The sequence below is a fragment of the Haliotis rufescens genome, unplaced genomic scaffold (assembly GCF_023055435.1).
Source record: "Haliotis rufescens isolate VD_foot unplaced genomic scaffold, xgHalRufe1.0.p SCAF_5, whole genome shotgun sequence".
Classification (NCBI taxonomy): domain Eukaryota; kingdom Metazoa; phylum Mollusca; class Gastropoda; order Lepetellida; family Haliotidae; genus Haliotis; species Haliotis rufescens.
This window is the reverse complement of record NW_025964223.1, coordinates 26,542,820-26,569,801: the sequence shown is the minus strand read 5'-3', so window position 1 is coordinate 26,569,801 and position 26,982 is coordinate 26,542,820. Positions and strand designations below refer to the sequence as shown.

The window sequence follows — 26,982 nt, the reverse complement described above, 5'->3', positions numbered from 1 at the left end:
CGCGGCCGGGGATCGAACGATCTACCACAAGACCACGGAGGCGGTCGGAACAACAAGAATAACACGTGAACGCATATTGGAGAACGGGTGAAAATACACTTACAAAACAGTAATAGCCACTTTTTTTCCATAAGACAAATTAACAGTTTGCATTATTCCTGAGTTCTTGTATATTTTCACCATTGTTTCTCATTGACATTGTCCCTCAACGGCTAGAGGCAGACAGTTCACCTACAGAAACAGTGAAGGTAATTATCCTAATCAAGTTGTTGAAGCTGTAATGAGGTCATTAAGACAGTATCGGGTCTGAGATGGTAGTCTACAGTTCCCTAGGTACAGATCACACTACGAAAGGCCGACCAATTAGTCTGACCTGATTACCATAGTGATTAATACAATAAAGTCTCAAAGGTCAACGTCTTAAATAAATCATTTACAGTCGATCGAGTATCCGTGGTTCAATTTTCTTTGACAAAACGTTAACTATCGCTCAATTATGCTCTTACCCATATATTAGTTATTTAAATGAAATTAGTTTCATTTGACGTTCTAATGATTTTGGATCTCAATTAGAATAACATGTACTGGGAAAATCATTAAACGTTACGCTACGTGTATATTGGTGTTTGGGTCCTGAACTAACTACTGTAATACTTCAAGCCACGGAAGCAATCAGGATGCTTCACATGGTAATGTTAAAGATGCTGATTTAAATTATACTTATTAAATTATATCTGTTGGAGTATCAGTTGTAACGTTGCGTGAGTCTGTAATTTAATTACTAGTATCAATATGACAAATGCATAATTTAGAGGCTATGTATTCTGCATACATATGCAGTCAAATTATCAATAGGCAACAGCAAAAAGTTAATTCGTTCTTCAGATCTCCCCATCTCTTTTTATTTCAGTGGATAATTTTTAGTTGTGTCTCTCTTTTCAGGTAATTAACAATTCCCCTTTTTTTAATGAATATGGTTTAATTCCGCTTTTAGCATTATAATGGACTTCACACATTGTTTCCATTGCGGGTTGTCAAGAAGACACACCGTGGTTCTCTTCAATGTTGATTTGAGACAACAATTAGATTCTCAGGCAACAACACCTGACCAAGACAACACACGTGTCTGAATGTGATCAGTCTGTGTTGAGATATCCCTTGACCTATGACCTGAAAGAGATAATCTGGCCAGTCTGGGTCCCTAAGTACCTCTGTACCAAGAGGAAGGTAATTGTAAAAGAATGTTGATGTCCCAAGGGGTCTGTCGTCATGTCCGCCACATGCCTGCGATGACAGAAGGGGAGCACTGTGAGGGCGGTTCAGGTGTAGAGCTGCTGGGGGTCTTCTTGTTATTGAGAACGAGAAAAGTCGTCACAGGAAATTAGATATTTCCTATTTCCTGTGGAGAATAAATGGCTGTTGTAATGCTGCATATGATGCTATGGGCATCTATTGTTATTGGTATTGTTGTCGGCATTGAGTGTTGTGGTGATTACAGACCTCTTACTGTAATATTTCAAGGTTACATTATGCATAACACCCATTCAGTTCATCTGTAGTGTGTAAATCGGACCGTCAGCACCAGAGATTGAATATCATATAAGGCTATTACACATGAATTCAGAGAAAGGAATAACACCAGCCATGCCATCGACCCAAGGCTGATAAACCCTTTCAGAGGGCTAATCCAATCTGGAAGGTCGCTACGCCTGTGGCTCGAGCTCGCACATTCCCACAGTGAACCTATAGAGAACTTGTTACCAACAGTCTCAAACGTGACAGATCTGATGGACTCGGCTGTTTCGAATTAATTATCTTTTGAGTACGTAGTTTATTCCTTTATTTTAGGATTTTTAAACTGTATTTGATAAACTGGGGTTTTCCATCTGGAAGTCCTCGGCATCTTTTGTACCTTTCTTAAAGGGAGACGCGAACTCAAACCCCAAACGCGGAATAAGTATTGTGAGGTGATTTGTAAACTCTTTACATTTATTTTTCATCAAAGAAAAAGTCATTTGAAAATAATGATATACCTGACTCTCAGTTCAGCTTTCAAATACCTTTAAACAGAACGTGTGCATTTTGACATCCATTTAATAGATAATTCATTTTGTTCAAAGAGCGGCGTTTTTGTTCATTTATGTATTTCAATTCTGTTAATCAATATAAACTATGATATAAATATAATATATAGAGATAAAAGGTAGCATCTGGGTAACCATTCTTTCAAGTAAAGGTGTAAATAGCAATGGCTTCTAAGTACTTCAAGAACAGTCATGGTTTGATTCAAGGAGAAGTCTCATCTCCGATGTTTTTATTGTATGTTAACATGATTAATGCAATGAGCCTAGAAATTTTGAAAATACCACTTCAAGAGAAATGGTTTAATAATAGGAAACATATCAAGGGAGTTGAAAAACTCTAATATTTCGTAATCTTATGTGAAATATTCATGCTTAATAATGTTCAATCAGTATTGAGAATTTAATTGACACCTTTGGGGATTCCAGGTTAGAATTAGTCCCCGGCAACCTAATATGCTTGTCGTACCAGTCGACTTACTGTATCGGGTTTTCAAGCTCGCTGACTTGATTGACTGCGTGCACCGTTGCTCATAATATTAATCACTGATCTGGTCCAGTCAGAACATTGCCGCGTGTTGCGTAAAACAACAAACATATTTATATTAATAATTGAGTAGAATATTTATGCATTGCAGTTCCATTTCTCTGAATCCCATTTTATGTGTGAACTAAACGCTATGACAGATCCTGTTACCATTTATGTCTTCACGTTACACACCACTGACATTCAGGCTCGGTTTCAAATAACCAGGTCCACAACATATTTTCAAAACCATAGGGTCAGTGGGCATGTTTAGTATCTGATCAGAATTTTGGGCACGCCTTAGCTGAGATCGCTGAAACTCTTCAAAGGCCTTGTAGTAGTTTCAGATGGGATGTCGAAAATGTGAAAGTTAAAGATGGATGGACGGACGGACTGACGGATGGACGACGGACAAATCGCCGCAACATAAAGGGAGAACTGTTAGCCAATTAAATATAAGTGACAAAACCATTTCCATAATCATGAGAAATATCTGCTTAAAGCAGAGTCAGTTGTAGGATTCCCTACGTATCACAAACATGTGTTCGTGAATCGTTATCAAGTAGTGTTTCTACAAGGTGTTCTCGAAAAGGTGCAAACGCATGCAAAGGCAAGTCAAGAGTTTATGTTAACAAGTCAAACTAGGGAATTGCATCGGACATAGTTTTTTTGGCCACTAGTGCGTCAGATTTGGAAATGTTCTCCACATGTCTACGTTTTGAAAGGACTTGAATCCTGTAAATAAATGCGACAAAACCCTTTCCATATTCATAAGAAATCTCTTCTCAAGACATGAGCATGTGTTTATGAATCACTATCAGATAGTGATGATAGCAGGTTTTCGAAAAAAGGTGCGCGTATCCCGCCCCACCCTAGGCACCCGTCACAAACAAACACAAAGGAAATAAACTGTCCACCTGATAAAACATGGATATGGTACGAATCAAAAGGAGGAATTGCGTCGGGCGACAAATTTAGAAATGTCTTGATAAAACGTTTTGAAAGCGTTACTGAGGCCTTGACTATTAATAACCCTAGTCAAACACCTTCTGAGCAAGAGTCGTATGACCCCTTGAAAGTTTCTATAGCATTTACGATAGTAAACACCGAAGGTTAGAGCTGTTGGAATATTGTTCGACATAAAGAGAAAGCTGAAGTCATTCCTCTAGTCACGCACTATTGTTGAGAGGGTTGTGCAAGTCTGCATCTTTATACACAGATGTAAATATGAACCAGACGAGGCGGTCTGCTTCATTTCAAGTTCAGGTGAGTAAATCAGTGAAAGGGAATTATTTGATGATTATTTGAACGATATCAGATCATCGATAAACCTGAATCTTAAGTTAAACCTCTTCGTCAGATCCCTTACTTTTGACTTCACTAATCCGAGCAGAAATTCCGATTCTTATGCATAAAGAAACAAATCAGCAAGAAGAGGGGTACAACTGGTGCCAATGGGGATGCATACTTCTTGCCTAGATTCACACACACACACACACACACACACACACACACACACACACACACACACACACACACACACACACACACACACACACACACACACACACAAATTTGACATACATGGCTTATCATTGACGAAGTCTCAGTCAACTCAGATGGCATTTGCTATAATTTTGTCCTGAAGCTCTGAAGATAGATATGTAACTGTATCGGAGATCACCCCGGTTTGTAACAAAAGCAACATGGATCAAGAAACGAAGGTTTTTCCTTAGGTTTGTCAAGTGAGACAGTTGTGTACAAAGTTGAAAAATCAAATGTGTTGACAGAATTGAACTTGGTTCTTTTTCTGGGATTGCAAGAAGCAAATCCTTTGAGTTTGTGAGAATCCACATGGTATTGTCTCCGGTACTTTTTGAACCCTGATCAAACAACTTTTGAGCAAGAGGCGTATGGCGCTCTCTGAAATCTCGCTTGTACCCATAACGCCGTACGTTGTTGCTGCAGTACAAGCGTCTTCCAAGACTGCCCTTCGTTTTTGGCCCTGCAACTGTTGTTGCATGTACATAGTATGCATAACAGTCACGCGCTTACATTCCTCTGTCTACGAAGGGAAGAATGTTTTTTTTCCAATTCTTGCTGCATTCACCATATAAAAAAATCGAGATTATCAAACTTTGTTTATGTTTCTGACACACGCATATAAAAGAACGTGATGTTCCCGGTACTGATACAAGCATTTATATCATGCATACATTATATGTACAGAAACGTCACACAGGTGGAAACAATGAGTGAGTGAATACAGCTGAATGCCGTTTTATAACGGACGTCAGGTACATCAGGGCTTGTGCAAGCTTTAGGATGGATGGAAGACGACATGTACCAGACTGCTGAAGTTTACCACGCGACAATCATTGAACCACAAATAGGACGAGAATCGAACCACAACCAGCGTATCGCCCCACTTCAACCACAACCAGCGTATCACCACAGCAAAGTTTGTTTGTTTGTTTGTTTGTTTATCGCCGCACTCAGCAATATTCCAGCTATATGGCTGCGGTCCACACATGTAAATAATCGAGTCTGGACCAGACAATCCAGTGATAATGAGCATCGATCTGCGCAATTTGGATGAGATGACATGCATCAACCAAGTCAGCGAGCCTGACCACCCGATCCAGTTGCCTTTTACAGCAAGCATGGGTTGCTGAAGACCTCTTCTATCCCGGATCTTCACGGGCCACCACAGCAAAGTGCGGTCCTTTAAACTCATGGGACGCGAGTGCCTGTCATCAAGAATGATGCAACGTAAGCTTCAATGCCTCTTAAATTTATACTCAAAATGTGATTGGTCGGTTGTTGAATATTGTATGTCAGGATGAGGTGCGTTGGCTATGCTTCATAACAACACCTCCACTGATTGGCCCAGTGTGTCTTCACCTTTCCTTTGAATGGGCATATTAAACAGAATGCTCCCCTTGCATTTATCAGTCTGTTGTCTGTTTCTATATAAAGCGATCAAATGCTAACCTACCTAATTGTCTCAGCGCTGATATCAAAATAACTGCCTAATACAATTGAGTCTGGAGTCGCGGTTGATCTGAACACTAAAGGCAGATTATGTGTTGCAAGCCGAGGTTCAGACAGTAGAATGTAAGGGCGACACAGCTTGATATACAACCTAATTGGTCTACGATGTGCTAATAACGCACATCTGACTGAGGAGAACACCTCAGGAGAAAGCAATATGTATTTGTGATAAATATATCGATCCAGTTTGCTGCTGAACGCCATGGGTGACAGGATGTGTAAGCGAAACCTTGTCATTGTGATTGGCACACTGGAAACACTATTAACTGACTATTTAAGGACCTCCACTTGACTTCATCCAATTCGTGGCGACCATTACAGGTCACTACATAAAACGCTGCCAACAGGCTAGGTTCATAATTTGCTTGTTTTCTGGGGCCTCACATCCTCCATGACACCCTGGTGACGTTACTTCGATAGTGGACAAAAGTGCAAATTCTAGAATTATCAAATTAGTTCTGTTCACTTTACGAAAGCTTGTTGAAGTGATCGTTACCTTATGACTGACAAATACCCAAGTTATTTCCGTCATGGTCAGGTTTTGTACTCACAGCATCCAAGCGAACTATACCCGAGCTCGTGGGTTTCACCAAAGTGGTTCACTGTGAAACCTGCATCAACTATCACAGTAAGCTCATATAACTGCAATACTGTTCAAAGCGACGTTAAACACAACTCACCTACGCACCAACAAGAGTACATGTATGGCTGAATATGTTGTAAAACATCTGGAAGACATCTTGTTTCTCTGAGCAAATGTGTGACTCAAGAAAAACGTTTCTCCATACAGTTACACTGTCATTACCTACGTCCATTGAAACAATGCCTTTGTTTCAAGTGTTTCTTTGATTGGCATTCTAGAAGCCTGTGAGTAAATAAGAACACATACAACCTTATGGATAACACGTTTCTGGTTTATTGCATATAGTGACGTATCCATGCAGATTCTGACACCATGATCTAGCTTGGTAACGGTGTAAGCATCCTCGTCGAAACGTCGCTATATGCAATAAACCAGACGTTGTTATCCATAAAGTTGTACGTTTTTCTTATTCAAGTATAATTTTGCTATAAATCTTTGAAAAAATGTGTCCGGGAGCATCTGAAATAAAGTCTTTTTGACACATTGTAATCACGCGTCGTGTAAAACAGGAAATCAATGGTGGAGTTCCAGTAGAACTGTATCACTCTGTAACGTAGTACATCGGCCGTGTTTATGTGCAACATTCTGGAGACATTAGAGCACGTGTTACATCACAAGAATGTGGTATTTTACCTTGGGCCTGAAGTAACGGGCAAGTTGCTGGGTGCAGGGAGGCTCGCATTGTTTCCCTGGGCAGTATAAACACGAAGACACGCTCACTCCTGTAGCCGGATATTTTAAACACAATATCTGAAGGTTTCAGTAAGATTAATTCACACATACATTTGAATTGAAATAGACATTATCGTAGGACATTTTTACATTTTCTCATTAAAAACTCGTGGAACTGTGTAACGTCGGATATGTATCAGTTGTATCCAATTATCCGTAGTTCGAGACAGGCACTGTGCTAATATATGGTAATGTGTCTATTTGGGTTGAATTAAAACCATAAACTCAGATCGACTTAAAGGATACATCGACTTAATTGAGTTCCAGTTCATGAAGTGTCATGGCATGATACAAATCATTCTGATAACGTACGTAGGTAAAATGCTAATGGTAAAATGGAAAATTTAAAACTTCCATATTCTGGGAGGTACATGTAGCTGAATCCCACGTCTTTAGACTATTATATTCATCGATGATGTTGCTGTGTTGCTGTCACTGATACACCGTTGGTGACACCCATCCCTCAATTGTTATGACTCTTTAAAATAGTTCAGGGGGTTATCTATCGCATACCTTTGTAAGTTAGACCATACTGTTTGAGCCAATTGTCATTGTTGACGTTGACGCTATATGGATAGATTCACATCAGATATTCACTAAATACCGTCAGATGTCAAACACTGAAAATGACTAGAGTATGGCCGAATAGATTTATCAGACAGTCATCCATACTTTCTTCGTACTTACTCCTTCAATTCCTCAACTACTAGATACTACATGCCTTCAGTTGTTATCTTAATCTCAACAAACATACACAAATTTCTAAAATATATATCCCTTGTACAGTCAGTCTAGGCAGAGTCACCGGACATCCCCTCACCATCCCACACATGGACGTCACGTGACTTAAAGTGCTGCCCTCTATCGGACTCCTCATGATAATCACATGCTTTCAAAGACATTGATACGCATCCTCCTGGTGCCAATTAGTAGTGGTATTTCTCCCACATTTTCACCAGAACGCCACCTACTGGTGAGATTCCCACTGTGGTGTTCCTACTGACCTCATCAGGCGGTCTTGGTGATCCCGATTACTGCTTACAATCATTCAAGTCCTTCTTGAGTTTTTTCTTTGCCCGTTTTACTTCAATCCAAGATGCAATTATTATTTTAAACATATGCCCAGGCTGTTTGTTTCCCATGTGTAACTTTCACCCAGTCTTTTTATAGCAGAAATTGTGTGCTTCACATTTTTACCTGTCTCTTGTTCTGTATCAGGTTTTTGCCAAGGTTACATAATCGAGATCACTTATGCCTTTCCTTTTTGCGTAGGGAGATCTTAATAAACTAAGATTAACTTTAACACTTCAACTGTTTTATAGTACAGAGACATGCTCGGTAGGATGAGGAAAAAGTATAATTGCACATTCTCTATTTTTCATTTGGCTTTTAAGTGAGTTAACTGTTTATATGGGAACAAAGCCACACACTGCTTCCAAGTACCAGCAAAGTAAGGTATAAAATTCGTATTGGCTAAATCTTTTGAACGAACAGTTGCGGGTCATTGAGCATATTTCTCTTGTCTGGGTCAGGCAGGAATAAAATTTGTGATTCTTTTCTTTATGAGTGTGATCATCAGGCTAGGCGATTCTTGGAATTCTATTTTTTCTCATCGTGTATATTTTGATGGGTGGTTCCGTAAACTAAGTAATAGAACATAGGCGCCTAGGTACCTGACTTTAACGCTCCAGTACTTCGCTACAACTGTGTAGGAATACGTCTCTTCCATTCTACTTGTGCTCATGCACAATTTAGGACCGCCTCCGTGGTCTAGTGGTAGAATGTCTGCCCGGAGAACGAAAGGTGGTCGGTTCGATCCCCGGCCGCATCATACAAAAAGACGTTAAAATATGGCACTTGTTGTTGCCCTGCCTGGCGCTCAGCATTAAGGGACTCTAACAAGGACTGGTCGGCTCGGAGTCCGTACACTGTGTCTGATTGGGGTATTCGTGTTGAACTGCGGCATGATATCTTACAGATCCTAATACAAATATATATCAAATACAGCCCATGCAAGTCTATAATGTTTGGCAAGTCTAGATTACTGCAGTATCAGAAAATTTCTGAAAATGAAGAGAGTCTCTGGGCTCCCTTTTATCATATTTTCATTAAGATAATTGAACAACTGTTTTGTTTCTGTACGATATGTTCATTTCAGAGACTATATGTTAGTCTAGGTATCTCAGTGGGCTAGCACTATAAAATCAGCATTCGTCCGGACCAGTACAAGCAGCCGAACACACACACACACACACACACACACACACACACACACACACACGTGCATGCAAGACGTTATATAAGTGCAATTATCTTGAACGCGGCGTTAAACCCCATTTCACCTCACCTCGTTAATTTTGAGTGTAAATGTAAGTTTAGAAACGACTCACAGTCGATTGCGGTGTAGGTGTAGAATATGGATAAAATTTAAGAATAAATATGCAATATGTTAATTAAAAATCGTTTCAAAGACATTTCAAATATATTCCTGATAGAACATACCCACGGTAGGATTTACCTATATTTACATTTGCTGCTGTCTTGAATAGCTCTTATTGTGACGTGAGGGCATCAAAATGTCTTGCCTCCTACATTCCGGAAGTTGCCGCTAGATGGCGCAACAGATGGCATGTAAACACTTCCGGTGTAAACAGTCTGTATCTCCTGAGGTTCCTTGTAAGCTGGCGGGCGTTGAAATTTACCCTGCCAAGAAAAACGTCCCTGTGTTTACTTGTTTATTTATGGAGATTCTCCTTTTCTTTCAGAACTATAAACCCAGGTAGCTTTCAAACAAGATTCTAGTTTATGAAAATAAGCCTGTCTATATTTTTTATCTGTCATATATGTGCCTGTTCTCTGAACAAATGAAGCCCGTGTCGTCCACATGAGCTGATCTATCGCATAGAGCCTACACTGGATATGCAAACAAACACAGCTTAGCAACGGATAAAAATGCTGGTATATATACTTGGGCTACATGCGCGTCTTCTATAGCACCAACATCTACCTCCCTCTGAGATGCTCCAAAGCTTTGCTGTCTATCAAAACATGCTTTGGAACTTTACCTTGAACAAAGTTTACTTCCAAGATAAAATATGAAAATATATCTCATGAGACGTATGGAATATAGAAAAATTCACATATTTACCCATTTTTTCTGTTTCCTGCCAAGACGACGGCCATTTCAATACACGAAGGAGATTTCTCACAATCCCGGTCTCCGCTGATCTTGTCTTCACGCCTGTGGGTAATTTAGTTTTATTAAACTGACTAATCTGCGAGTGTCTCAAACTCTGCCAAATGTTTGCACTCTGTAATTAAATCACGTTCTGGCGAGCGTTTTATTTTCAATTTAAGTGTTTTCAGTATATTATAACATTAGGACCTCGATGCAAAAACAAACAAATTAATAAGCGTTCTTTTCCATCCCGTGAATGTATTGAGTAACACAGATGTTTCAGTTGCTTGCCGAGTTTACTTTGCTGTCTGACACTGTCATTCAATATGTGTATTTTATACATGCCTTCATCACTGCTGTAACAGCTATGGTAAGATCATCTATTTATGTTCTTGAAAGTAGGGATGGTTAGAAACTGGGACGTGTAACAACCAAAGCAAGGGTTATTTTTTATAGATGTTATTGAGGTTTTCACTAGCATTATCAGGGAGTATTCTGTTATCTTTTATCACTATCATCGAGGGGTAAACAAAAACGATTTAATTAAATGTGCGTCAGGCATGCGCCTGGCATAAGCAGTGAAGATTGTGGTTGCTTTTGAGTAGTGAGACACCTAGGGATCTAACTGTCTTCAGTCATTCTTAGAGAAGGGGGTAGCATGGCAGGCGATGAATCAGTGGGTGAGTAGGTTGGGTTTAACGCCGCTTTGAACAGCATTCCAGTTATATCACGGCGTGGCAGCTTCATGTGCAAAGAAAGCCCGAAGTGATGCAGATCTCAGACGTTTACCACTTCGGTGAAACCAATGTGTATAACGCAGACAAACCTGGAAACATAATCGGGGCGGAGCGGGAATCGAACCCACGATCATAAGTTTCTGGCGTGCCCAAGGGACACAACCCTGCAGTGCGAATTGCGGCGTCGTTGACGTCTGTGCCAACCGTGCCCCTGCAGGCGAGAAAACAAGACCCATTTGTTCCAAGGACAGAATAGTAATGAGGTCACGTGATGACTGCGGAGAGATGTTTTTCTTTTCTGATCACTGATTGGGAAATTATCAGCGGTGGTTAATTATGACGTCAAGTTTCATGTCTTCTACTTTAAGGTCTGACCGTTTCGTGCAGGATTGATAAAGAGGAGAAGATCATTCGAGCCACACGCAACCGTTGGCTTTATTATACTTGCCTTGCACATTTCTGACAGTTTTGTAACACTTCTAGTTAACTATATCAAGGGAAAAAAATTAAAAAAACAATCACTAAACATCAGTGAAAATATGCATACAGATACTGGGGAATGGGGGAACCTGCAAAAAACAGTTTTATTGCCTTTACGTCATCGCCAACTCTTGTTTAATTGCATTTTTAGTGGAATAAAAATTCATAATTGTGTTGTTGATCAACTTCATTTCCAACAAGGGGACACGGGTGGCCCAGTCGTCTAAAGCGCCGCGATTCGCTGTGCAGAGTTGCGTCCCTTTGGCACGCCAGAAACCTACGATTGTGGGTTCGAATCCCGGTTCATCCAGATTATATTTCTAGGTTTGTCAGCACCATACCCGTGCTCGTGGGTTTGACCGAAGTGGTAAACGTCTGAGACCTACATCACTTCGGGCTTTCCTCCCACATTAAGCTGACACGCGATATAACTAGAATACTATTAAAAGCGGCGTTAAACCCAACTCACTCACTCACCGATTTCTAGCATTGTTCATTATCTGACTCCGATATATAACTGACAAGGACAGATTTCTCCAAAGTACCCATTTAAACGGCCACATGAAGCATGGTGGTCTTGAATCAAGTTTGTGTGGGATGTTTTGGAGCGGATGGAGCGCTGCCTTGTTGGAAAGTCCACTACTGACTATGAACATACTCTTCGTCCTTTTGGACACAAAGAAATCAACTAGGTTTACCTGTGTTGAAACATCCCCAACAACATAATACAGATAAAGCCGTACGCAACAGAGTAGACAAAATGCCAACGCGTCTCCTTGTACAAGGTCTTTATCGTAGAAGAATTTTTGAAAAGGCCGTAGATTGTTTCAGTACCGATGGCAGACTAGATGAGACATGTTCATTCCAGTTTGGTCTGCCTTCATCCAAAGCAAACAAGTGGTTGTAGACTGGGGGAATTCAGATGAAGAGGCGGGGCGCCGAGGGATGCTTCAAACATCTGCCACATTCGAGCAATGCAAGACACGCACATGAAAGGTTTGTGAAAGGTGTGTTCCTCAGTCAGGGGGGTAACTCCCGCGGTGATGAGATGGGATGAATGTCGGGTGTACTAGCAGGAATGGGTTGTCCGTCTTGTACACTCATGTCTAAAGGGAATAACCTCATGTGTGGCTTGATCAGACATATTAATGAACGTTTTAGGATATGTTAGGATATGTATCATGGTGGTTATGTAAGACACGCATGTTTTCGTTTGTACAAACCCAAACAAGCACACATTGGCTGTTAGTCTTCGCAGATTAGCATACAGTAAACTTTGAGAAACAATGTCAGACACATAGACGGAAAAAACCCAGTTGGAGCGCTCCAGCATTCACATAAACTGGCATGTTTGTGTGGATAGCTAATTTAAGATGGAAAGATTAAAATGTGTTTGGGGTCCATTCTTTATCCAAAATTGACATGATTTACAGACTTGCCACCATGGTTGTATCCGAGAGTTATGGGTCGTTTATACTAATGCCAATATGTAGATAACGGTTGTCACCCGAAAATGTATCGGCTTTTTGGCAATATTCAATTTGGGGAATATTCAGTTAAGTCATATCGTTAACTAGAGTCTGTTTCATGCCAAACAAAGCGGTTTGGAACTTTCGCACGAGAAGGCAATCCATCCCTATTTTTTCGTAACTTGTAAAGTAATGTCCAAAGATTTCATCTGAAGATCATTGTTTTGTTAATGCATTAAAAAAAAGAGGCCCAAACAAGCATGAAACTTTCATATGTTAACAAGAGGCTGTTTACATCGGTGCCTGTTTCAAATGTTAACAAGAGGGTGTTTACATCGGTGCCTGTTTCATATGTTAACAAGAGGGTGTTTACATCGGTGCCTGTTTCAAATGTTAAGAAGAGGGTAGTTTACATCAATGCCTAGTTCAAATGTTAACAAGAGGGTGTTTACATCAATGCCTAGTTCAAATGTTAGCAAGAGGGTGTTTACATAATGCCTAGTTCAAATGTAAACAAGAGGGTGTTTACATCAATGCCTAGTTCAAATGTAAACAAGAGGGTGTTTACATCAATGCCTAGTTCAAATGTTAACAAGAGGGTGTTTACATCGGCGCCTGTTTCAAATGCTAACAAGAAGGTATGTACATCAGTGGTCTGGTTCAAATGTAAACAAGAAGGCGTGTATTATCAGTGGTCTAGTTCAAATGTTAACATCGGTACCTTGTTCACATGCTAACAAGAAGGTGTACACATCAGTGGTCTAATTCAAATGTTACCAGGAAGGTGTATACATCTGTGGTCTGTTACAAATGTTAACAATAGGGTGTTGACATCGGTGCCAAGTTCAAATGTTAGCAAGAAGGTGTGTGTATCAGTGATTTATTTCAAATGTTGACAACAGTGGATGTATCGGTGCCTAGTTCAAATGTTAACAGGATGATGTGTGTATATAGCTGCCAAGTTCAAATGTTAAGAAAGGGTGTGTGTATATTGATGCTAAGTTCAAATGTTAACAAGATGCTATGTATATCGGTGCCTGGACCACAACAGCAGACACCTCGATCAATGTTGTCTTCATTGGAACAGAAGGAAAATGGAAACATATTTTTAACAAATATCTATCTTCAAAAAGTTAAATAAATGTATAATATATCAACGGACCCCTCCCTCATAATACAGCATAACATAATGTGTTATTTGGATCTACAGATATGTCTACTTTAAAGGTCAACAAATTGGAGCGGAAGGGTTTTTATCATAACAGAATTTATATACAATGCACCATATAAGTGAGATGATTATGTGAAAATGTGGCATAACTCAAGACTCTGGTATCCTCTTGGTCAACTATAAACACTGCACTGATTCACGGTTCTACTCTGTATTGAAAGATGGTGAGGAAGAGGAAGCACACAAAGAGACACGTGTCAGATACCCGGCGAATCTGTGTATGGAAGCAGACTAGTTTCCATTTTTATGCAAGTATGTCAGGCCAACATTGTCACTATCAATACCATGTCTTAATGTTATCACAAAACGTATGATTGCAGGTGCTACTCGTTCAAACTTTCTACATCAATTTGAGAACTAGAGTTGATGTTCTGTACTTGTACAAGATCCAATTCCCACATTAATCAAATCAAACGTTATAAAAAATGAATATAGCTTCATACATAAGGTTTATCTCACATCTAAACATCATCCGGAAAGTTCAATATGCAACTCACGTTGTAAGACATTCGTAATAGTGGTCTCAAACATACATTCATCTTCTGCTGAAAACTATCTTTACGAACGAATTCTCTTTGATGGTCCACAAGGGACCAAACTCCAATATTTACCAAAAAACTGATGATATTTATCTCATCCAATAGTGTGGTGATAAATTATTGCCATTCAGTAGCAGTAGGCATCTAGCCTTCAGAAACATCAGGGCTTTTCGTCATACTGTGCTTGAAAGAAGTCGAAAGGGAAATTAAGAATGGATGCCTTCTACAGTAGTAGATCAACCTCCGGCATTAAATGTCAACGCATATATGATAAACTGTCCATGAAACGTATCTTTTTATCAAATTAAAAAAACTAGATAATAAATGTTCAGGCATTGTTCCAATAACTGAATGGCATCGTCGCTCAGAGCACCAAGTTTATGTTCTCCAACTACGGCGGTTCAGCAGCCAGGGGCTAGGATAATAAGCAATACAATTTGTTCGGAAAATGTATAGTGCTTTGAGACTTAGATAGCATCAAATTTGACATGATTACACACACTGGTTAGTATGGGCGGCAATCAAGTGCATCATCCACTCTACAGTACCAGGGGGCACTGTAGCTCACCTTCAATCAACGGAAACAGATCAGCCTCAAGAGACCCCTGAATCTGGGCTTTGTTATATAGGGCCCTGTGTAAGCTTGATATCTCGACATCGATTTTATTTGTTATGAAAATCGGATCACGAATTATCAGTTAACGCAATATTCTTTCTTTCCATTCGAGCACAAATTCCAGATTGATTTTTTTAAATGTCTATGTATACGCTTTTACAGGATATGTTCTTAAACATGTGTCGAATCTGTTGACTAGGATGTAGGTTTTATGTTCGTGAAAATATGGACACTTCATGAAGACGTCAGTTTGTTCTATGACACCAAAATCTTCATCTTCATCATTTGTTTGTTTGTTTGTTTGTTTGTTAACTATGCTCTATGACGGTGGTCTGTAAATAATCGAGTCTGGACCTGACAATCAAGTTATTGACATCAGGAGCATCGATCTACGCAATTGGGATAATATGACATGAATCAACCATGTCAGCGAGCCTATCTATTCCAATCCCGAACTTCATGGGGTTAGATGTGAGTGGAAAGTCAACACTGTTGACTGTTCACCAATATCAGTATTCACTTATATCTTACTACTTCAGCCCCACACTCCCTCCTTGTCTGTGGGCCATTTTCTCTTTTTCCCAATGACCACATGCTGCTGCCTGTTCATCATTAATCCGGGGCGGTCGGGTAGCCTAGTGGTTAAAGCGTTCGCTCGTCACGCTGAAGACCCGGGTTCGATTCCCGACATGGGAACAATGTGTGAAGACCATTTCTGGTGTCCCCCGCGGTGATATTGGTGGAATATTGCTAAAAGCGGCGGAAAACCATACTCACTCACTCATCATTAATCCATTAAGTAGTCATCCTACCAGATAGTCGCCCCTTACGGCAAGCACGGGTTGCTGAAGACCTATTCTAACCTGGAATCTCCAACGTGTAATGTCATGTTGTTGACATATGATGCAATAATGACACTGTTATTATAGAGTTGATAGTATTATGCTGATGATAAAAACATACAATGATGAAAACTGTCAATTTTATATTGTACATTTATGAATTCATATCCGCATTACATGAAATGTAATTTATGTTTTAACTTACGTTAATTATCCTTTCATTTAACACAGTAGTATTGTTATTACTATAGCAGCTATTTCGTAAGCTTTCGGAAAATATATTTTGTCTGGTTTTACAGCCCAAACCAATGCCATTTAGTATTCGAATTTGCATATCGAAGAGAAATCATCCAAACAATACTGAAACAACAACACATAGAAACTGACAGTCACAAATCACTGTGAAGTGATAACACCAGGTGTTCGTGAATTGCATAACCATATCCTGCCCTTCCAAAAGTACCCGTCAAGGTGAAAGAAGGTCAAGGTCACGATACAGATAGCTAAAGGAAATAGTGTTCCCTCAAATTATTTGAGAATGATAACATATAACATCGATCAATTGCTAATCTTAAAGTGTGACAGAGCATCGATATGTGTTGCAGGAGGTTTGATGAACTGTTTCCCCATGAATAGGTTCATCCGATCTTCAAACCTGGAATTGATAGCCTTGTCGAAGTATTTGGAAAATAAATTGTACTTTATCCAACACGGTATTACAAAAAAAACACGGAAAAAATCACGAATTGGATGTATTGTGAAACGCTCTTGGTATTTGGTGAATACATAATTTAGTAAATGGTTCGATTCAGATACAATACTTGCATGTTTATGCCCTTGCATACTATTTCCATGTGCATGAATAGTTAAGAAATCAGTTTGGTGTATCATGTGCATGGTATAATATATTAAGTAATATAGATGGATGGATTTGGGTGGATGGATGATAGATGGATGGATGGGTTGTGCGGGTGGGCAGATGTCTGGTTGGGAGGGTGGATGATGGATGGGAGGGTTGATGATGGATGGGAGGGTGGATGGGAAAGTGATGGATGATGGGAGTGTGGATTGGTGGATGGGTGGCTGGATTGGTGGATGGATGGATGGATGGATGGATGGATGGGAAGGTTGATTGATGATGGAAGGATGGGTGGGCGGATGGATGATGGACGGATTGGAGGTAGGGTGGATAAATGGATGGGAAGTCGGTGAATGATGAGAGGGCGGATTGATGGATGGATGATGGATAGGAAGGTGGATTGATGATGGAAGGATGGGTGGGCGGGTGGATGGATGGGAGGTAGGATCGATGGATGATGGAAGGACGGGTGGGCGGATGGATGATGGACGGATGGATGAGGGACGGATTGGAGGTAGGATGGATGATGGGTGGATGAATGGATGGGAAGGTGGATGAATGATGGGAGGGTGGATGGATGGATGGATGGGTGGTGGATTAATGGATTGATGGATGGGTGGATTAATAGATGGATGGATGGATGGGAAGGTTGATTGATGCTGGAAGGATGGGTGGGCGGGTGGATGATGGAAGGGTGGATGGATGGATGATGGAAGGATTGATTGGTGGGTGGGTGGATGGGAGGGTGGATTGGTGGATGGATGGATGGATGGGAAGGTTGATTGATGATGGAAGGATGGGTGGGCGGATGGATGATGGACGGATTGGAGGTTGGGTGGATAAATGGATGGGAAGGTGGGTGAATGATGGGAGGGCGGATTGATGGATCGATGATGGATGGGAAGGTGGATTGATGATGGAAGGATGGGTGGGCGGGTGGATGGATGGGAGGTAGGATCGATGGATGATGGAAGGACGGGTGGGCGGATGGATGATGGACGGATGGATGATGGACGGATTGGAGGTAGGATGGATGATGGGTGGATGAATGGATGGGAAGGTGGATGAATGATGGGAGGGTGGATGGATGGATGGATGGGTGGTGGATTAATGGATTGATGGATGGGTGGATTAATAGATGGATGGATGGATGGATGGGAAGGTGGATTGATGCTGGAAGGATGGGTGGGTGGATGATGGAAGGGTGGATGGATGGATGATGGAAGGATGGGTGGGCGGGTGGATGGTTGTGTGGGTCAACGAATGGATGATTGGTAGGTAGGTGGATGGATGGCGGATTGGTGAGTGGGTGGGTGGGTGGAATGGTGAACGGACAGATAGTCAGACAGATATATAAGTTAAATAACTGACCCACAAGGTGACGCTATTACTCAGTTCAATCAAACACGTCTTTCTTTACGGGTCAAAGGTGCGTTGACGTTCAAGATAACTGAATGGAAAAGCCGTGCGCCAAAGATTAATCTTTAAATTACATCTTTGAGGATAAACAGTTTTGAGTGTATTACATGAATATTGATTCGATGCTTCCATTCATTCTCTTGAGATTTTAAAATTGTACATTAGATTGTAGTTGTAAGGTCTGATACCGCAAGATATAGTATTCAAGAAAGCAACAGAAGGCCACTTTCAAGCGATAGACACTGTTTAAGTTTATGCATTACTATATGCGTTTACAGATCGTTGTCTAGCCCAATGATTAAAGCGTTGGCCCGTCGACGTCATGCCGAAGTTCCGCGTTCAAATCCTGATATTGGCACCGCATGTACGGCCAATTATTGGTGTCTTCCGCCTTGATATGGCCTGAATAATGTCACTCACTCAGTCACTCACCCAATCACTCACTCACTCACTCTCTCACCCAGTCACTCACCACCACCCTACCATCCCACCACCCATCCCACACACACATCTCACTCACCCACATTACCCCACACACCAAACCAAATCACTCTCACCCACATACCTACCCACTCACTCACTACTCACTATCAGTACGAATAATATAGATGTTGCAGATACAGATCCATACAATTACACAGTCTTAGATGCTCTATCGAGTTAATGGAGCTAACATGTACGTAGCGTCATTGTATACATCCCTGTTGACCTATGGGTACTTCGAGTATTGGGCACTTCCAGCTATAGGACCAGTGCCAGGTTCTGAGCCAGCTTTTGTGTGCTAATGGCAGTTGCATGTGTTCACGCCCGTTATGCAAACCAGGGAGGTCCTCCGGTGGGTGGATGTGCTAGCCGACCCCGGGGTCTATGCAGGGCCATGCCCCACATCCCTGCTCGCGTGCTTGGGAAGCCACTGGCCCCTGGTATTGATTGGCTTTATTGGTATACAGTTGGAGGATTTACCCTCCCTCGGTTGACTGACCGACAGATTAACAATTATTTGAGGAACAATTTGCCTGAACGTTGCTGTATGGATTGTGGCAGGGATAGTCCTGAGATGTGAGCTCGCTGTCTTCTCCACTTTGTTCTGATGGCAGCCAGGAAGAAATCAGGAGAGGCTCATCAGGATATTACCTGTTGGTATTTATCTTGGAGTGATTTAAATGATTAGTATGTATGGTGCTGTTCGAGACAACCAATAGTAGGTGCTGGTCCATCTTCCCGAGGCAAGTGAGTTTTAAAGTCCAGTTCCCACCCTTGCCGAACTAGGCTGGTATTATGGAGTTAGATTTTGGCTGGCCTAACGAGTCTATGCATAGTTCAATCAAATCGAGCAACGAAATCGAAATCCTGTTCCTAAACTGTCATGCAGATTTCGGTCGATTGAAAGATTTGCAAAACATGTGTACCACCAACTCGTTGTCAACAGATATTATCTAAATCTTTTCATGTTTTTAATCAAGGTGCTCACGTGATTTGATGCACTTCGTGATGTAAGACTCATTTTATCACAATATAGATCTTGATTATCGATTAGATCGTCTTGACTGGGCGTCGCCATTTGTTTGAAGAAATGCAAGTGATACGAGAGGTGGAATCTGATTGGTCCATAGGAGAGGCATGGAAGGGACATAGCTCGTAATAGCCAAAGGTAGCGCTGCGATCGAGCCGAGGAATTCAAGCCTAGCTCGGCAAGGGTGGAAACTGTACTTTTTAAGTCGGTTAACTCTCTTGCCTCGGGAAGATGGTGCTGGTTAGGGTTACGGAAAACTTATGATTATAATTGTAGTTGTTGGTGATGTTATTGAAAGTGTCAAAACGTCAAAATTAACATTCGAACTTACATTCAATGCACCCAACATAAATGTGTCAGTGTTAGTGAGTGAAGGACATGGGGGTTGACGACGTTTGTGTAAGTGAGTGAAAATGGGTTTATACCGCTTTTAACATTCCAATATTCTAGTAATATCACAGCAGGGGACATCAGAATGATGACGTCTGTACAATGATGTCTGTATTGCAGTAAAATCATGCCATTACTCTTTAGGAAAGCCACGTTTAGGAGACCCAAGAGCATGGATAATGTGCTGATAAACCAAGGATAACAATCGGGACAAATATGGGATTGGAACCACGATCAGCGGATCTTCACAGCTGTGAAAAAGTAGATGTCATTTTACTGTTGTGGGTGTGTCTACCAAAAGAAGCACTTTATAAGGTTCATTATAGACGGAATAGTTCTATCTTTGTTATAAGTTTTCGAAATAACCATTATTGATGACGCATTTAGGTAGTTTCACAGTCAACAGGTTATCATAAAAATCCTACATGTTGTTTACACTGACACAAACAGTGCCATGCACACGAAGACACACACAACTACCTGACCACTCAGACGTACAGACATTCACAATTCCACGTACACATACACAATTCCACGCACACATACACAATTCAACGTAGACATGCACAAGTCCATGTACACATACACAAGTCCACGCACACATACACAATTCAACGTAGACATACACAACTCCACGCACACATACACAAGTCCACACACACATACACAGGTCAACGTACACACACACGTCCAAGCACACACACACAAGCCTACGTACACATACACAAGCCCACGCACACATACACAAGTCCACGCGCACACACACAAGCCTACGTACACATACACAAGTCCACGTACACACACACACACAAGTCCACGCGCACACACACAAGCCTACGTACACATACACAAGTCCACGTACACACACACACACAAGTACACCTACACATACACAAGTCCACGCACACATACACAAGTCCACGTACATATACACAAGTCCAAGTACACATACACAACTCCACGAACACACACACACAAGTCCACGCACACATACACAAGTCCACGTACACACACACAAGTCCACGTACACACACACAAGTCCACGTACACATACACAAGCCTACGTACACATACACAAGCCCACGTACACATACACAAGTCCACTACACACACACAAGTCCACGTACACATACACAAGTCCACGTACATATACACAAGTCCACGTACACACACACAAGTCCACGTACACACACACAAGTCCACGTACACACATACAAGTCCACGTACACACACACAAGTCCACGTACACATACACAAGCCTACGCACACATACACAAGTCCACGCACACACACAAGTCCACGCACACACACACACACAAACAAGCCCACGCACACATACACTAGTCCACGCACACACACACACACAAACAAGCCCACGCACACACACACAAGTCCACGCACACACACACACACAAACAAGCCCACGCACACACGCACACACACACAAGTCCACGCACACACACACACACAAACAAGCCCACGCACACATACACTAGTCCACGCACACATACATAAGTCCACGCACACACACAAGTCCATGCACACATACACAAGTCTACGCACACATACATAAGTCCACGCACACATACACAAGTTCACGCACACATACACAAGTCTACGCACACACACACAAGTCCACGCACACACACACAAGCCCACGCACACATACATAAGTTCACACACACATACACAACCCACGTACACACACACACAAGTCCACGTACACATACACAAGTCCACGCACACATACCCAAGTCTACGTACACATACACAAACCCACGCACACATACACACAAGTCCACGTACACATACACAAGTCTACGCACACATACACAAGTCTACGCACACATACACAAACCCACGTACACACACACAAGTCCACGTACACATACACAAGTCTACGCACACATACACATGTCCACGTACACATACGCAAGTCCACGTACACATACACAAGTCCGAACACACATACACAAGTCCACGTACACAAACACAAGTCCATGCACACATACACAAGTCCACCTACACATATACAAGTCCACGCACACATACACAAACCAACGCACACACACAAGTCCACGCACACATACACAAGTCCACGCACACATACCCAAGTCAACGCACACACACACAAGTCCACGCACACACACACAAGCCCACGCACACATACACACAAGTCCACGTACACACACAAGTCCACGCACACATACACAAACCCACGTACACACACACAAGTCCACGTAAACATACACAACTCCACGCACACATACCAAGTCTACGCACACATGCACAAGTCCACGTACACACACACAAGTCCACGCCCACATACACAAGTCCACGTACACACACACAAGTCCACGCACACACACACAAGCCCACGCACACACACACACAAGTCCACACACACAAGCCCAGGCACACATACACAAGTCCACGTACACATACACAAGTGCACACACACACACAAGCCCACGCACACACACACACACACACACACACACACACAAGTCCACGCACACACACACACAAGCCCAGGCACACATACACAAGTCCACGCACACACACACACACACACACAAGCCCAAGCACACACACACACACACACAAGTCCACGCACACACACACACAAGCCCAGGCACACATACACAAGTCCACGTACACATACACAAGTGCACACACACACACAAGCCCACGCACACACACACACACACACACACACATACACAAGTCCACGTACACATGCACAAGTCCACGCACACACACACAAGTCCACGTACACACACACAAGCCCACGCACAAAGAAATGTACCCCCCATTCCCGTTCAAACATAAGCACAAGCGCACAGTTATACCCCTACGCCTACAAGCATACATACAGACACGTCCGAAATTTATTCGGATAAACTAAACGCAAATATAGTCATCATACAACAGTTTCTGTAGCAACAGAACTCATTTTGTTCCGATACCACCCATGGCATGTCGATCCAAGGCTCGTAAATACTAAATCGGTTTCTATTTCCAATACTTAAAAATACACTAATGTCAAACCCACGATGCATTTCACGTTATGGAATTATTATCTCGTAATCAGTCCAATATGAAATATTACTTACAACACCTAACACCACATATATATCAATATCCCAGCAAATGCCTAAAACGATCTTGCCCCAAGCTTGATTTGATGCAAATGATGTGGACATACGCAGTTAAAGCAACCTCTTTAATTGTTTATGCGAAAATGATATGATCGTGATTTATACCTTTCATTTTGTAGTAATTATGGCCTGGCTTGTTATCTGGTCATCAGGAAGATGCAGCTGATGTTTCCGTCAGCAAACACGTTTAATAACTTGAGCAGTAATTGACTGACCTCTGGGGGGAGGTTTTATTATGTAAACTGACTCTTTTATATCTGTTTGAACACAGCTGATGCAAACACATGAGACATCTGGTTATCGATCCATACATTGATGTCCCCCGTGGTAACGTGGCCTGCATACAGACTACACCGACACAACTGGGCCAGCACGACACACAGCAGTTGTACATGGCCTTCCGGCAAAACACTAAGTAAATGTTCGTCAGCTTTATTTAATTTTCACATTATACATGTTATAGTTCTTGGAGTTTTCCCGTGGTATTAAACCCCATAGCCGAGTATAATCAGGATTAGGATTAGGTTTCCAAATTTGAAATAAAAAATTAATATCGAAAATGATGTCAGTTGTAATTTCTTATTTTGACTGGAACATGTGATTGTGATTGGTGACAGCAGTGGGGCAGAATACGCTGATAGTGACAGATAAACACACGATTGGGATTGGGAGTCGTACAATGAACTCTACGTATTTGTAAAGATTTCTAAAATGATGGGAATGGTTTTTTTTGTTTTTATGTAGGACCTGGCAGGGTGTGTCACCACCCTACAGCGGTGTGGATCGATGCTCGATGCTCCTACTGGTGACAATTGACTTGTCTGGTCCAGACTTGATCAATTGAGTGTTACAGTTGACATATTTTGCGGCTCAAAATTCATACATTCACTCTTCCGATTGATAAACCTTGCTCAATAGTGATGGAAGACAAGGGGGCAGCAAGTTCTGTCTCAGCCGGACAGCTGTGTATCAAAGGACTGATATACCGTAGTTGTGTTGACGTGTATGCTTTAAGAACGTACTGTTTTGGATAATATGCATCTTTACACCCCCTGCAGCTCTACAGTAAACCTGCTCTACATCAAGGATAGACGATACCCATATAGGAACTGCATCTCTGATTGTAGTCTTGAGGAGCCAGCCTGGTGCCTTGGTGGTTACAGTGTTCGTTCGCCACGCAGAAGACCTAGTTCGTTTCCCCACTTTGATACAATGGGTGACGCCCTTTTATTGTGTATATTGCTGAAATACAGCGAGGCTTGTTACGGCCACCCACGGTCACTGACCAAATAGTACATTCTTGACCTTGGCAATGCTGATGTGTCTTTGTGATTGATAAACTACCAAATTAGCCGAACCATACTCTAATAAGGAGGTCATGGGCCTAACTGTACCAGCCCAGGCCTGATGTCGCCTATTGCACTTGTCCCAGTGATTGAACCAATTGAATAAAAAGATGCACGAACTAACCTATAAAAAAAACCCATCTAGTGTTGTTTGTTAATCTTCTTAATACCAATGCTTTCTAAATTGTGTAGTTAAAAACGTTGCTATGGAAACATAAACTACCAGCATTATTTGCAATGTTGTAAGGACTTTCCAAAATTTCCATTAAGGTACTGTAGCATTAATAACCTTATCAAATAAAAAGTGAATACAGAACCTTTGAGTGTAAAGATCTAACGCATGCAGCATGGCGTGTTGCCCCCGTCGCATCAAGTCCCGCGACAGCCGGTTTAACCCTGATATGCCGCCAGTGTCCATGCTGCTTGTCTTCATGTGGCTGTTACTGACTTATCGCTGGAACGAGACACATCTGGAAGTTTTCTGGTACGCGAAAAGACGTTTTCTGCTATAGTGCTAGGTTTGTTGGACAGATTGACTGCTGCAGCTCCTGATAACTTTCCGTTGGCTAAGTGATATTCATTCCTAATAGGTCAGAACAGCCCTCCTGGGAGGTTCCGGGACGAGCAACCACCGGGTAATGGGGGAAAATATCACAATGACTTGCTCAACATTGCATAGATAGGTGCGCTAACATTTACATGCAGGTAGAACCAGGTCGCTGCCAGATACAGGCCAAGACAAACGTAAGTGACAGTATGTCGGAATGACTTGCTCAACGTTGCATAGATAGGTGCGCTAACATTTACATGCAGTTGGGACCAGGTCGCTGCCAGATACAGACGAAGACAAACGTAAGTGACACTGTAGAGCTATAACATGCTATAAATCCAAGTTCATATCACAAAGAAATTACTAAATTACAGTTAAATGATATTAGACAATAGTAGCACCATCTCAAAAGTTATTAAACAACCTTGCAGTACATTGAAAACACAATCAAAGTGTCAACTGTCCTCTGTCGAAAATGTATTGAAACAAGACTTTGAAGGAATATTGAAGGAACCACAGTTTTTATTACCTACATTTCTTGTTTGTTTGTTTTCTGTTATTAAAAAGTGACCGTGACTGAGAGAGAAAAAAAAACTGTTTCAATCAGCGGTTGCAATTGTGATTTGAAATTCCTGACTGACCAATCAGAAGTGAGTATTTTCCTTATTCCAAAACCCATTTCATACAAGAATACTGAGATGTAACAAGCACAGCATCAAAGATTTATTGCCCTTGTTCTCATACCCAACATTGTTCTGAGCAAGCCACGTGTCTAGTGAAGTATTCCATGTTTCTGATAGTTAAGTTTAAAAAAATATGCATCTCTGTATGGTGTGCGCTTGATTCATTGTTTTCAATTTACAGAACGGCAATTCTCACACGTGAGCGTTTGCTCCAGGGAAATTATTTTCTTTGAAAAGGAATAGTAAATGTATCTAAAAACAGGTAGAACGTGATATATGACAGTTTTTTCAATTAGTGCTATTTTCTCCCCTGGAGTGTAGAACAATGATTTTTTACTCAATGGCGAACTATGTGTCTCGCGGCTGCGTTTTAACCTGTATCTGTTATGAAACTCCATCTGCGTTGTCTATTAAAGATAAAACGGGGAGGAAGCATTATGGGTGTAAGATGTACAATATACCAGTACATACTAAGACATTTTTAGGGGCTTTCTCATTTATTGTGTCATAAACATTTTGGAACTTCATGCAAATATGACATTAATCCGGATAGCAGACTTCGTGTGTAAGCATCTAAACAATTCCCTGAAATGTAATGAGTTTCAGTGATCATGAAAGGCAGTCGGCCCGTTTGGGAATTTGTCCTTTAAATGTTAAAGAGTGCGTTGTGGCCCAGTAGTAGAAGGCCACGCAATTCGCTTGTGCAGAGTTGCGTTTCTTATTTTTGCTAAAACATGCTGATCGTTCGATCATACATGCTTCCCGTTTCTCGAAAGTATGCCTCGTATATAAGGACACTGTTAGGGTGACCTGTCCATAGAGTTTTCATTTCCTCAAGAACACTAACACTTTCAGGCTTAATTAGTGTGTTTCGTAACGTTTGACCTAGCTTGTCAGTTTTTAGCCGGGAAAGGGAAAGGTTTATGTTTGAAA

General features: G+C 41.5%; 1 long non-coding RNA gene across 1 annotated transcript; it reads left to right on the top strand.

Moving 5' to 3' along the window:
* The first annotated feature begins 19,410 nt into the window (after nt 1-19,410).
* On the top strand, nt 19,411-24,881 carry LOC124112876. The gene is made up of 3 exons (XR_006857684.1): nt 19,411-19,542; nt 23,742-23,891; nt 24,215-24,881. It is a non-coding gene; the product is annotated as an uncharacterized LOC124112876 (long non-coding RNA).
* Nucleotides 24,882-26,982: the final 2,101 nt, after the last annotated feature.